The sequence below is a fragment of the Callionymus lyra genome, chromosome 4 (genome assembly GCF_982586985.1).
Source record: "Callionymus lyra chromosome 4, fCalLyr1.hap1.1, whole genome shotgun sequence".
Lineage (NCBI taxonomy): Eukaryota > Metazoa > Chordata > Actinopteri > Syngnathiformes > Callionymidae > Callionymus > Callionymus lyra.
The window spans coordinates 7,608,952-7,624,642 of NC_141821.1; the positions used below are offsets into that span (position 1 = coordinate 7,608,952).

Below are 15,691 nucleotides of genomic sequence, written 5' to 3' on the forward strand. Positions count from 1 at the left end.
AATAATTTCCCCAGATCTTTCATTTTAAATCTACATTTCATGGTTTCCTTGAACTTGTTTAATGACTCATCATCGCTGGCAGCAATGATGAGATCATCCACCCAGATGATTACAATGATAGTGACATTCCCGCTCTGCTTTCTGTATACACAATGGTCAGACAGATTTCTTATAAAGTCATTTTGCTCGAGGTGGTCATTTAAAAGTTGGTACCAGTTCTCCCTGATTGTTTAAGACCATAGAGCGACTTCTTTAATTTGTACATTAGCTTCTGTCCAGTCTCTGAAGTCTCCTCAAAACCTTCTGGTTGTTCTATGTAAATCTCTTCTTCTATTGGAGCATGCAAGTATGCCGTTTTCACGTCCATTTGATGGACAATGTATTCATTTTGAACCGCTATTTGCATAAGGGCACGCACTGAAGAGATATTGGCCGTTGGAGCGAAGGTTTCCTGATAATCTATTCCCTTTGTTTGGCTGTATCCCTTGGCTACATATCTGGCTTTGAAAATGTTTCCTTTTTCTGCAGATTCTTTAAGAGCATAAACCCATTTTCCCCCAACTGCAGTTTTGCCTTCCGGTAAAGGTGACAGTTCAAATGTATCATTTTCTTTGAGTGAGCAAATCTCCTCCCTCATTGCATGCTCCCATTTTGGTGCCTCAGGTGACATCTGTGCTTCACTGAAAGTTTGCGGGACTCCACATACTGTCCTGTAACAATAGTCTACGCTTATATTTATCAAATCCTCATCTCTTTCATCTGTTATATAAGTTATATAATCTTTAAGGTATTTCGGGGGTCTTCTCTCTCTCCTTGGGTAGCGAGTGCTGTCACTGTGTGACGGTTCTGACATCGTACTCTCTTCCCCTTCATTTTCTTCATTTTGATTCTTTAACTCCATTTCTGGACCCTCTTTAATTTTATGATGTTCCTTTCCATAATCCTGATAATCAGAATCTGATTCATTTGTTTGTGTTAGTTGCTCCGCATTTTTCTTTGTGATGAATTTCACCAATCTATGATTTGACACTCGTTCTTTGTCTGGATCATAAACCAAATATGCTGGGCTGTTTTTACTGTGCCCAACATATATGCCTTTTCCACATCTGGAGTCAAGTTTCTTGTGGTTGGTTTGTATGTATAGCATCCTGATCCAAACACCCACATTTTGGATAGGTCCGGCCTTTTTCCTGTCAACATGAAGTAGGGAGTGTTTTTGGTCTTGTCACTGTAACACCTGTTTCGAATATGAGCAGCATTTTGTACAGCATAAGGCCACAATCTTTTAGGTAACCCTTTTTCCAACAGTTGACACCTGGCCATGTCAAATAAAGTTCTCCATTGTCTCTCAGCTGTACCATTTTGATGGGGAGAATATGGACACGATGTTTGATGTCTAATGCCTTTGTCTCTCAGAAGTGACTGGAAAGCATTCCCTGTATATTCTGTTCCATTGTCCGATCTTATACATTTTACAGTCCCATACGGAGGACAATCTGCCAAGAACCTTTTAGTTGCTAATGCGGCATCACTCTTATTTTTAAGAAAGTAAACAGATATTGCCCCGGAAAAGTCATCTGTAAATGAAATTGCATATTTATGCCCGTCTAGACCGGTTGGTTCAATGGGACCTGCTAAATCTGTATGTACTAATTCAAGGGGCTGACTAGCTTTCACATCTGCCGTTCTGTTTCTGTTATTTGTAAATTTTCCTTCAGTGCATGTGTTACAGTCTATTTTACTGTTGCTGTCTGTGATCTGCATGCCCACCACCACATCAGGCAATTTCAATATATCATTTACATTGCAATGGCCCAATATCGTATGCCATGTTTTGACATCACAGGTTAAGTTTACCCTGTCATTGTACGTTTTCCCCCGGATAACCTCGTGTGTTTTCAAGTAGAACAATCTTTCGTGTTCCTCTAGAGGAAAAGATGTACCATCTTTAGCAACAAGTTCATTTTGTCCCTCTGCAAATGTCAATTTGGCTCCGTTACCTGTTGCTGCCTTCACGGAGAAGATGCTCTGGGGGTACGTTGGGATGTGTAAGGCTCTCTGCAGTGTGGTTGTGACCCACTTTCCCTTGGAGTCCTGTATCATCACCTCTGCGTCACCTCGCTTGAGCGCCACCCTGTTCCTCCGTCTTCCATCAGCAAGCTCCATGTAGTGTTTGGCCGGGTCAAACGACGCATCAAAGCGAGTAAACTTGTCCTTGTCCGTTATGATGTGTGACGTAGCTCCACAGTCCACCATCAGCCCATTCCTTCGTATGGTTGCTGTAGTCGCGGTAAAAGCAAATGTTTGTTCGTCCTCGTCATATCGCTGCTTCTCCGCTGTCTGTTTTGCGCCATCTCTGTTTGTTCTCCTCCTGCACGTCTCGTCGGTGTGTGTGGAGCTCCTGTGGTAACTGCACCACTGCTCCTTTTGAGGATTTTCCTCCACACACTCAAACCCAAAGCATTTTCGTGCGGCATCATGCCTTCAGGTGCTTGGGTCTCGTTGGCGTGTGGGCAGTAATGGCTACTCACTGCCTATCTTCTCCTGGCCCCAAGCTTACAAGCTCACTTTTACTCAAAACCCAGCCCGAGGATCTTTCAGACTTACCCCTCCGACCTATAGACTCCTGCCCTGCCCTCTTTTCGTGCTATCCCCTGGGCCGCACACTGATCGAAATGAAAAAATAAGGAACGCTTCACGAATTTGCGTGTCATCCTTGCGCTCAGTGGCGCCTGATCTTCTCTGTTAATGTTCCACATTCGTTCCACATGTTGACCAATCACCTCTCTACCTCGTTCCCAATGTTTTCCAAATTGTTCCAAATTGTCCCAGAGCTAGCCAAATGTTGACCAATCACGGCTCTCCCTCGTTCCAAATCTGAGATCGGCAATCTTGTTTCACTACATACAGTGCCTTGCGCAAGTATTCGGCCCCCTTGAACCTTTCAACATTTCAGGCTTCAAACATAAAGATATAAAATTTTAATTTTTTGTCATGAATCAACAACAAGTGGGACACAATCGTGAAGTGGAACGAAATTTATTGGATAATTTAAACTTTTTTAACAAATAAAAAACTGAAAAGTGGGGCGTGCAATATTATTCGGCCCCCTTGCGCTAATACTTTGTAGCGCCACCTTTTGCTGCAATTACAGCTGCAAGTCGCTTGGGGTATGTCTCTATCAGTTTTGCACATCGAGAGACTGGAATTCTTGCCCATTCTTCCTTGCAAAACAGCTCGAGCTCAGTGAGGTTGGATGGAGAGCGTTTGTGAACAGCAGTCTTCAGCTCTTTCCACAGATTCTCGATTGGATTCAGGTCTGGACTTTGACTTGGCCATTCTAACACCTGGATACGTCTATTTGTGAACCATTCCATTGTAGATTTGGCTTTATGTTTTGGATCATTGTCCTGTTGGAAGATAAATCTCCGTCACAGTCTCAGGTCTTTTGCAGACTCCAACAGGTTTTCTTCCAGAATGGTCCTGTATTTGGCTCCATCCATCTTCCCATCAATTTTAGCCATCTTCCCTGTCCCTGCTGAAGAAAAGCAGGCCCAAACCATGATGCTGCCACCACCATGTTTGACAGTGGGGATGGTGTGTTCAGGGTGATGAGCTGTGTTGCTTTTACGCCAAACATATCGTTTTGCATTGTGGCCAAAAAGTTCGATTTTGGTTTCATCTGACCAGAGCACCTTCATCCACATGTTTGGTGTGTCTCCCAGGTGGCTTGTGGCAAACTTTAAACGAGACTTTTTATGGATATCTTTGAGAAATGGCTTTCTTCTTGCCACTCTTCCATAAAGGCCAGATTTGTGCAGTGCACGACTGATTGTTGTCCTATGGACAGACTCTCCCACCTCAGCTGTAGTTATCTGCAGTTCATCCAGAGTGATCATGGGCCTCTTGGCTGCATCTCTGATCAGTCTTCTCCTTGTTTGAGATGAAAGTTTGGAGGGACGGCCGGGTCTTGGTAGATTTGCAGTGGTCTGATACTCCTTCCATTTCAATATAATTGCTTGCACAGTGCTCCTTGAGATGTTTAAAGCTTGGGAAATCTTTTTGTATCCAAATCCGGCTTTAAACTTCTCCACAACAGTATCTCGGACCTGCCTGGTGTGTTCCTTTGTCTTCATGGTTCTCTCTGCGCTTTAAACAGAACCCTGAGACTATCAAAGAGCAGGTGCATTTATACGGAGACTTGATTACACACAGGTGCATTCTATTTATCATCATCAGTTTAAATTATCCAATAAATTTCATTCCACTTCACGATTGTGTCCCACTTGTTGTTGATTCATGACAAAAAATTAAAATTTTATATCTTTATGTTTGAAGCCTGAAATGTGGCGAAATGTTGAAAGGTTCAAGGGGGCCGAATACTTTCGCAAGGCACTGTACATGTGAAGCCTCATTATATTTCTGTCAATCTGTTTGCATAACCTTATCACCTGTATTTGTTCGGGTGACACGTGCTGAGTGTTCTATTCAATAAAGGTCAAGCCCGAACACTCAGGAAACGTGTCAATAACTTCTGTCTGTAACTTTCCACTCTAATGTGACAAGTCAATTGTCAGTAGTTTTCCATCCATCACCACCCCAGGAGTCAGACATAACACCAACTGAATGTTACCTTATAAGGACTTGTGTGCAACAGTAGACAACGACCTTGTAAGAATATATGCGCATGTTTTCACACTCGTAACTCAGAGCTCTGTACACCTCTCGTTGTTATGCGTCTTGTGTAACATCTTTAATAAATCTTTTTGCCAGACTATATTGGACCGGACTTTGTCTCTCACTAACTCAAGGATCCAACGAATCTTCAAGACTACTTCAAATTGGCGTCACGAACAGGATCCTTTGAGAGAGAGGGTTCGGAGGTGTAAAACGAGTCTTTACCTCTCTCTGGGTGGGTAAAGGTTTTCCTATTTCCAAAGTTTGTCAAAATGTGTTAAGATATTGGATGTATATGATGAAGAGTTTTTTCCTCGCGTTGGAATAAGTTGTGAAAATTTCTTGTGTTTCTTGGGAATACTACGTCCTCGTGTTGGAGTAGAAAGAATACTGTATTGTTGTATGGGATAAGCAATACAGGCATTGTTGTGGCAGGGTTTCAAATTTTTTAGAAAAATCCTCGAGGTGAATAGTTGTTATAAATTGAATAGAAGAATAGAGGTGTTGGCTTGTTCCGCAACTCTCGTGTTGAATTCCGTCGTGTTCGGAGGAAGAGTTAACTGGTCCCACATTCTCGTGTTGAATGCCGTCGTGTTCGGGGGACAACATTGATAAGGGGGTGTTAAAACATTGTATTGTTGTAAAAATATATAGGAACTAGGACGCAGTCCAGGAATACTGGTCTTACTGATAACTAGATTAACTAAAAAAAATAAAAAAAACTATTCAAATTTTAATAAGGAAATAAACCTAAATTAAAATGTCAAGTAAATTACAGAAAGAATTTAATCTTTCCACAGATTGGATTGATTGGTCAAAATGTGTTCCGCATCCTCAGAAAATGTCTTTGTCAGAACAATTTCAGGCTGCAGTCCAGGTCTATAGTGGAAATTTTGCGCCAAATGAACGAGATGAAAAAAAAGCAAAAATGGTGAAATGGTTTACAGAGACTCAAAATGCAGGTTACCTTCCCCAAAATAGTTCCATTCATCTTCTAACTGATGTGTTAAATAGAGTAGAACACAAGTTTATCGGAAGAATAAACGAAATGGAGGCGGAAGGCACTTCGAAATTAACATTGAAAGGGAGAGATAGAGCAGGGAGAGTGAAAAATCTTCAAGACACAAAATGTTTGGTAAGATGGTTGCATCTGTCCGCTGCTCTGCTTGTGACTAAATCAGTTACAGGAAGTACAGCTGCTGGTATCAAAGGGGTGGAGTCAATCCCGCCCTCTGAGAAAGAGGCGGGGGAAGATGGAAAAGGAAAGTTGAAACAAGGTGGGATAATGGCACCATCCAGTGGACTTTACCCGGTACTGTCAGAGGAATTACGATTACCGGATTCACACCAGACTGACACACCTCCACCATATTCATCCAACAATCCATTCAAATCTCATACTGCTTCTCCACCACCACACCCATTATCAATACAAATGCCGGTATTTAATATAACAAGAGGAGTTGTTGCGGGTTAGACCAACTCCCTTCAGGATTGTGGTCTAATTCACGGATGTAGGACTCTGTACCTCAGTGACTCCTATTACCTTTAATATTTCTCAAGGTCTTGTTTATAGATCCCAATATCCCACGTCTCCAGAGGGTAGACAGGGCATTGCGGAGACCATTAACGGCCTTCTACAAACAGGCGTGTTGCAGACATCACTTAGCTCCAAATGGAACACCCCGATCCTCCCTGTGGAGAAAAAGGGTACAGGGAAGTACCGGATGGTACATGACCTCCGTTTGATTAATGAAAAAGTTTTGACTCCCGTTCTACCAGTACCCAACCCACATGCAGCACTCTCTACGCTATCACCAGAACTCAGGTATTTCACATGCATTGATCTTGCAAATGCTTTTTTCTGTTTACCTGTTGCTCCTCATCTGCGTGACATGTTTACTTTTACATTTGAGGGAAAGAAGTACACCTACACTAGACTACCACAAGGCTTTGTGTTGTCTCCCGGCATTTTCAATGCCACCCTGAGAGACTTGCTCTCTGATTGTGTCCTTCCCCCTGACACCACACTCGTCCAGTACGTTGATGACTTACTACTGGCGTCCCCCACGGAACAAGGCTGTCTTGAAGCCACAGATGTCCTTTTACGACACTTGTACTCCTGTGGATTCAAAGTGTCCAGGTCTAAGTTGCAGGTTTGCAGACCCATGGTGTCGTTTCTTGGACGATTGATTTCAGCCAATGGCACGGGTGTCAGTTCTTCACACCGTGCTACCATTTTACATCATCCCAAACCAACGACTGTCCGAGAAATGCTACAATTTCTTGGCTTGGCAAATTACTCTCGTAATTTCATCCCAGATTTATCTGACATGGTAGCCCCACTTCGCCAGATGGTGAACAAATGTGGTATGCGTAATCTTACAGCCTCACTGGATTGGTCCGAAGTGGCTGAGTCCTCATTCATTGTCCTCAAACAAACCATGGCGGAAGCCGCTGATATGCAGATTCCAGACTACACCAAACCATTCTATTTGGATGTTTCCGAAAAAGACACAGCCGAAACGGATGTGTCTTTTTCATTTTAGAATGAAAAAGGGGAACACAGGTGATAGGTTTGTCAACATGTATTGCTCAGTCCTTTTAGATGCCTATGAGAAGAAAAGTCCACCTTGCGCCAGGTATGCATCAGCACTTGCTAAAATTTTACTGAAAACATCTCACATAACGTTAAAGCACTCAGTCATCATAATGACATCACATAGTGTTTTACAATATGTCACGAGTAACCTTTTCACAATGACAGCGGGAAGACAGCAGAAGCTGGAAAAGGTTCTTGCTGCACCAAACCTTGTATATATACACGATGGCGTGAACATGGCTGATGGGATGAATGTTGGGACCCCACACATGTGCGCAGACAAAGACAAACAAGTTAGCACAAAGAGCAGAAATAATGGCGCTCACAAGAGCTCTAGAAGAATCTGTAGGACAAGATGTAAATATTTTCACAGACTCAGCGTACGCAGTTACAGCGGTACATTTTGGATTGGCAGAATGGTCCAGGACTGGATACATGACTGCCTCAGGAACTCCTGTTAAAAACAGTGAAGACGAAATTAAATTGTATGCGGCACTTATGCTCCCGTCAAAAGCAGCTGTAGTCAAATGCAAAGGACATTCAATCGGACTTGACAAAATATCAAAAGGTAATCGCGCGGCAGATGCATTGGCAAAACAAACCGCGGGTTATCAGCCACAAGGGCAAATGATGGTGGTTCCAGCTGAAGAAATGGATGAGCAGTCATCCTGGTCAAAAATTCTTCACATTCAATCTCAAGCATCACCTGAAGAGATTTCCATGTGGATAAATCAAGGCTCAGGGAAAACAGAAGAAGGTGTCTGGTGTAAAAGGGGACGCCCGGCTGCACCAGTAGCCTATCTGAAATCTCTAATCCTTGAGGCACATGGTCCTACACATGTAGGCAGAGAAGAAACAATTCGAAGATTGGACAATTGGTGGCATCCATTTAAAAACCAAATGGTGAAACAAGCACTAATCTCATGTAATGTTTGCAATCAAGGTGCAATTAGGCCTACTCTCAAACCATTACCAGGACTAACACACCCCTCAGTTTTCTTTCCAGGACAAATGGTTGTTATCGACTATACTGACATGTTGGTCCCAGTTTCTGGATACAGGTACCTGTTGGTGATGGTGGACGCCTACTCAGGATGGCCAGAAGCATATCCTTGCCGGAAAGAAGATGCAAAAAGCGTCTCTAAACATTTGGTTAACCATTACATTCCAACTCATGGTTTTCCCCATTGTCTGAAAAGTGACAATGGCACGCATTTCAAGAACACCCACTTACAAGAGGTGGAGCGCCAATTGGGCCTCAGACACAAGTTTGGATCTGTTTACCACCCCCAGTCAAAGGCACAGGTGGAGAGAATGAACAGGACATTGAAGGACAACCTCAACCGAGTCATGATAAGTACCGGAGTCAACTGGCTCGCGGCACTACCAATGGCACTGATAAGTGTTAGAATGTCTGTTAATACCCGGACGGGCTACTCTCCATTCGAACTCCACACAGGTCGCTGTTTTCCAGGACCCCACGCTCCATTACCAATATCAAACCTAAGGGGTAAGCCAACACACACGCCATTTGTCTCAACTGTACAGTTGTCTACCCCGTGTGTCTACCTGAAGGTGCTCAAGCAAAAGTGGACGGAACCACGTTGGACTGGTCCTCATCGCGTACTGGAAAGGACGTCTCACGCCCTCCGGCTGGAAGGCAAAGGAGATACCTGGTTCCACCTGACGCAGTGTGCAGCTGACCCCGAGAGCTGTGACAAACCCCTCCTCAACGTCAACGCCCACACCCCATCTACAACCCTGCCCCCCACCAACGTCGTCCCCGTCAACCTGGACAATCCTTCATCACCCCCGTCATCACTGTCTAACGTCTGACTGCTTGGCATGGCACCAAGAGTCGTGTGAGGAATTTTCCCTGCATCAACAATTGCCGCAGGTTTTTGCCCACACAAAACATTGAATATTATATTAGGATCAAGAAAAGGTGCAAGACCTCCTTGAATCCGCTGTTTCATTTTGCACTCTTTAGCTGTTGCACACTTAGTATTACCCATGGCTACCAGTATTCCTCGACATGTAATACACTCCTGTTGCTTGGCTGCATTTATTGCTTCTGTTTTGGTCTGTACCCCAATGTTATTGTACTATGTTCTGCACGGTATAACCCTTTCTACGGTCACAGAGGTATCTTCCCACAATGATACTAACATTCACAACCAGACGCTACAGGTCCCCAAACGATCCAAGCGCCAGATCACACTCGGTCCTGACCATAAGGTATCAGACAAATGCCTGCTATACTATAATTCTAAGATCACGATTTATCACCAAAGGGGAACTAATAAAATTTATGAATTCGACTTATGTGATGTGATCCCATGCACAGGCAACAAGGCAGCCTATCGGGGTTATGACGCATACATGTGTATCCAAAGTAACTCAGACGTCTCCACATATTGTCCCTGGAATAGCCTCCTGTGGACAACTCAGCCAGGGGGGTGGACAAACACTAAGAGTAAATGTTCTTCCCTGGCTAACAGTAACATTACCCTTGTCCGAGGATCCCTAACTGGTGCATCCCTTAATCCACTCCTATTGCATCTTAACGGTCTATACAGAGATCCGCACTGTAAGACGCCCCCACCCAGCATTGGTCGCGTTGTCTCCAGAGCAGAATTCTGGACATATCCCTCATGTGCATGGTCTGGCGTTCCGTACGAACAAGGTTTTGGTAACGTTACTTATCTGCCCCTGGGATTATCAGTATCAGGCACAGATCCTGTGGGACTGTTAAAAAATCATCTTCGTAGATCCCCCTGTAATCAACAACTCACCGCATGTCAAACCTTCCCTAGTTGACACCAAACCCCACAACCCAGGACCAAAACGACCCAACAAAGTCACGGCATTCGAGGCTGATGACATAACTGTTCCGGATGCCCTTGTAGCCAGCACCGGACGACACAATCCCAATTTCAATGCCTGGATTGAAACGGCGGTGGCAGCCCGTGAATCAGCCCAAGTCGCCTCATGTTTGGTGTGCATGGGCCCCCACATGATGCTATCGATGACACTTTCCATTTTTGATTCCTACACCAATTATTCCGAATGCCATTTTCATGTTATGACCAACTCCATTCTTCATCCTAATTGCACCATAGCAGACACGGCTTACCCCATGACCACCAGAATGGACCCTCCTGTGTTCAACTCTAGGCTGTACGTGTCCAACTTCACCTGTCTTGAAAGAAACCGCACTGAGAGACCCATGACCCCTGTAGGATGGATACTTCCCATACACTGCCTAACTATACGTACCATCTCGGTCAGTGAATCAGTTAAGTTCGTGGCCAGATCAGACATTTGGTGGTTCTGCGGAGGAACTATCATACGACAGACACTTCCACTGGGGTGGAGAGGAAGATGTGCCCTGGTGAATCTTATTTTCCCTGCCAATATCGTCAGCATGTCAGAAGACGACATATTACAATATCGGCCCTCCCACAACCACCTAACTAAACGATCCACTGATGCCCTGACTGGCACCCCTGTATACATTGACTCCATTGGTATCCCCCGTGGGGTACCAGATGAATTCAAATTGGCTGACCAGATTTCAGCAGGATTTGAAAACATTCCCATTGTAGCAGCTATATTTCCCATCACCCCAAATAAGAATGTGGATCGCATCAACTACCTTTATTACAACCAACAACGTTTAGTTAACTTCACACGTGATGGTTTTGCCGCGGTTCATGACCAGCTAGCCGCCACATCCCTTATGGTGGTACAGAACCGCATGGCAGTGGACATGCTTCTGGCTGAAAAAGGTGGTGTATGTGCCATGTTTGGTGAACAATGTTGCACCTTCATCCCAAATAACACTGCACCGGATGGAAAATTGACGCTCACCCTAGCCAAGTTGAATGCCATGTCTAACGAACTCAAGGCTAATGCAGGTGTAGATACCTCCACATATGACATATTTGGTGAAATGTTTGGGAAATATCGCTCACTCGTTCTCTCTGCCCTAACCTCTATAGCTGTCTTCTGTGCCATCCTTGTATCGTGTGGGTGCTGTTTCATCCCCTGTGCCAGATCTCTTTGCAACCGAGTTATTACCTGCGCTATAGAGAAAAGAGACCTTGCCCAACCTCCTGCCTACCAGTTACTTTCTACTGTGGAACCAACTGCCCCCGTTTATCAGGACATCCCATTAAATCTGTTATCAACTGCATCTGTCCCTCTCCAAACCCCTGTTCCTGAATACCTGGATGCCCCATTAACTTCTATCTGTCCTTAAAAGACCGCTATTCAGCTTGGTGACACTGTATCTTATGCTTGCATGTTTCTCAGGCGATAATTTTAAAGGGTTTTAAAATTTGTAGCAATTTTGTATTCCGTTTTTATCTCTTGGTTGTTGTCCTCCTTCAGAGGCCAAAAGGGGAAGTTGAAGCCTCATTATATTTCTGTCAATCTGTTTGCATAACCTTATCACCTGTATTTGTTCGGGTGACACGTGCTGAGTGTTCTATTCAATAAAGGTCAAGCCCAAACACTCAGGAAACGTGTCAATAACTTCTGTCTGTAACTTTCCACTCTAATGTGACAAGTCAATTGTCAGTAGTTTTCCATCCATCACCACCCCAGGAGTCAGACATAACACCAACTGAATGTTACCTTATAAGGACTTGTGTGCAACAGTAGACAACGACCTTGTAAGAATATATGCGCATGTTTTCACACTCGTAACTCAGTGTCTTTTTTCTCTGCGTACATCGGTAAGTGTCTGGAACATTCCTATGTAAAAATTATCTTCTAATTGTCTTTTATTTTTTTATTATGAGCCTCGAAAGATTTCTCCATTCACTTAGCATTGGTATGTGTATTCGCTATAGTGTAATAAGAATGTTCTCGTGACAATGTGGCATGATTCTATTCATTTATTTTATGTCTGGTTGTATTTTTAAGCCCGAAAAAATGTTTGTTTTGGTGAGCGATATTACGAGCATTGTAATGCTAATGCATTGTAATGCTAATGCATTGCAGATGATAGCAAGGTGTTATAGTTGATGTACAAATGCTTTTTACGATTATTTTAACGGTGCTTTTTGGTGAAAACAGTTAAATATTCACCAATAAAATACCGCATTGTCGTATCTAAGCATATATTTTCATTATTCATAATAAATCAATATAAAACATAATCAATGACAAGTACAAATGCTTTTTACGATTATTTTAACGGTGCTTTTTGGTGAAAACAGTTAAATATTCACCAATAAAATACCGCATTGTCGTATCTAAGCATATATTATCATTATTCATAATAAATCAATATAAAACATAATCAATGACAAGAACAAATCAAACAACATTAATCAGTTACATTTTCGGCCTAGTCAATTTATATTACTAGATCTGCCAATGATAAATACATCAATATATTCGATTCTGTAGCACTTGACATTTGTTTATACAGGTTTACATAAATCAGGGTGTACCTGGTATCAATTGCAGGTAAGTGTTTATGACAAATATGTTGTTAAATGTGATATACAATCTGGGGACCTTGCCAATGTTATGGTATACTATTACCTTGTCTCTGACAGCTAATATTATGCTTTTTTTTTTCAATTTTTTTTTCAGGATAACTAGTACTTATTGTTTCTATTATATTTTCAGTAATGGGGTCGAAGCCTACCTTCAAGAGACTCAGCAGCGGGGCCCTAGTGTTGGGGTATTCCGAAGAGGCACGTAGAGTGGCTGCTCGTAATAAAGCACGCGCATCTGCTGTAGTCTGCCAGTCTGGCGACATCGTCAGGAAGAACGCCGTCAGCGAGGTCAGTCAGGGTGGTGGTGATGTCGACGACAGACTCCTCGTCCTGGCTCATCACCGGCTGCAGTTCGGAGTGTACCGCGGCGAGTCATTCAAGTGGCTTGTGGAGAATGGCTTGGGATACGCTGCCTGGATGGTCGACAACCTCCGGGGAGAAAGACCAGTCAACACTCCCCTGAGCCAGAACAAGATGGCCTTCAAGGACTACCTCCTGTCCTTTGACGAGGGTAAGGAGGTTGTCGATGCGAAGGAGAGGCAGCGTATCGGCAAGGAGAAGGCCGCCGACAGCCGTCCTCCTCCATCAGCCGCCAGTCAGCGGAGCCAAGCAGTCATTCTGTCCTCATCTCAGCTCTCCTCTCTTCTGGTGGGTCGCGCCTTGTCACCAGGGGCCATTAGGAGCCGGCTTCAGAAGATGAAGATGAAGAAGACACCGTCGAGTACAAAGTCTACAGGTGATACATTTACACTACTTCAAGCAATAACCTTTACTATGATGAAATCAAAAATTAGTAATGATAATTCATATTCATATCAATGTTGAATGTGTGTTTTTCAGCCAGCCCTGCGCTTGACGACAGTCAGGACAATGACCTGGTCACAGCCATGGAGGCGTATGAGTCTGCTCATGCAGATACATCAGGTAATATACACACAATAAACAGTGTTAACATATACAAACTTAGTCATATTCAGAAAGTTGTTATGTTCTACGATGCTGAACCCAAGAGCAGACAGAGGCGAAGTTCCAGAGAGTACAAAAAGGTGTTTATTGGATGAAGGGGAAGCAGGTAGTTGAAGGGGAAGCCGGAGGGAGAGCGAGATCGGCGAGCTGGAGTGAGGGATCCGAGTTACTGCAGGCAGAGGAACAAAAGTTAGATGAGGTCCGAAAAAACAACAAGAGACTTGAGTACGAGAACGAGGTAACAAATAAACTGAGCCAGTCACGTATAGTTACCACGGTAGAGTGAAGTACGATCTGGCACCGACTGCGGGGAATCCAAGGGTTTATGAATGGGGATCAGGAACAGGTGAGCATGATTGCTGATGAGGACCAGGTGTGAGGTGAGATGACAGGAGGAGTGGCAGACAAGGGGGAATTGTGGTAATTTTAATTATGTTTTAAGTAAAATGGATAAAGTAATTGATATAATTTAAAATGAAGCATATACCTGTTCATTTTAAAGGTTAATTATCTGGTAATAATATGTATATGTTGTAACATGCATGTTTGTTTACACACTTGATCATGTGTTTTAGCCTGTATTGCTGTATGCAGCGTTGAGGCATCCTCCGCTGCTACAGCTGTTGGTGTGACACCTGACAAAACGGCTGCAGTGTCCAGTCGTCCGCCTGCGCCTGCCAACGAGTCTATCCCACTTAGACATGTGGATGGTATGACAGGCTATTATATTACCGTTACTTGCATTAGAAAATACAAGTAAATCAGAAGTTATAACATCTGAATCTTAATATTTTTGATTACATTATTATTATTCTATTTTTATATTATAAATACAAGATAATGAAATTTTTTTTTTAAAGAATGTGGTATTATCAACCGACTTTAGTATAAATTTGTATAAACTGTACTTGACAGACATCATACTGCCAGAGGGGTGGAGGAAGTCACTTCCCGCTGCCGACCACCACTGGGTATCCAAGGCGCTCTTCAAGCTGTCTTCGCGGAAGAAGGCAGAGCTGGCCTGGGAGCGCGTGGACCGCCTGTGGTGGCACCCCCCTCAGGCCGCCCTCATCCCCAGCCAGCTGCCCAGACCTGACCGCTACTTCGCTCAGCGCCTCCTGCTGTGGATGCCGCGTAAGCTGTGGCAGGTGCGTCTGTCCTGCCCCGACCCGTCCTGTCAGGACCACCAGCTTACGTCGGCCGGCCTCTATCCGCGCGTCCGTCAGGTCCTCGATATCGACAGTTTCTATCACCTCGCCGCAGAGTACCTGGAGTGCACCAAGTGCAAAAAGAAGCTCATCAGCTGGAGCGGCACCATCACTCGCCAGCTGGACATCGGTCACCGCGTCCAGTTCCCCATTCTGCTGACTTACCAGTCCGCCTGTGACATGCGCGTCGCCAAGCTGTTGCGCCAACGCGGACTCGGGAACAGCGCCAGCCAGCTCCGCCACAAGCTGATGGAGCAGCACAGCGAGATGTGGTCTCAGCGCGTGGTGCACTACCTGACCGACTGCCAGAGTTTCACCGACGCCAACAGCCGCAACCTTCTCGTCAGGCCCGACGTCAGCGACCCCCCTGCCATGACTGATATTCCGGGCTACAAGTGGCTGCAGACGGTTTACTGCAACGATGTGATCATGCGCCTGGATGAGGTAAAGGGCGCCATCACCTCTGTCTTCGGCAAGGTGCTGAAGCTGGACTCGACCAAGAAAGTTGTGAAGAAGCTGGCAGGGCACAGCGCCGGCACCGCATCGTTGGCCACCAACGTGGGTAATGAGTACGGCCAGGTGCTCATGAGCGTCCTCACCGCCAGTGAGGGGTACGGCCTCGGTCCCATGGCCACCGGCATCATGGCCCGCTACACGTCAGCTGGAGTGGACCCGCCGCCTCTACTCTACGTGGACCGCGACTGTTGCGGGAAGTCTCTGGG

At 44.6% G+C, this 15,691-nt stretch overlaps 1 non-coding gene across 1 annotated transcript; it reads right to left on the reverse strand.

The window, feature by feature from the left end:
• Positions 1 to 2,679: 2,679 nt before the first annotated feature.
• LOC148081629 (U6 spliceosomal RNA) lies at positions 2,680 to 2,783 on the reverse strand. Its single transcript, XR_015711248.1, has one exon. It is a non-coding gene; the product is annotated as a U6 spliceosomal RNA (small nuclear RNA).
• Positions 2,784 to 15,691: the final 12,908 nt, after the last annotated feature.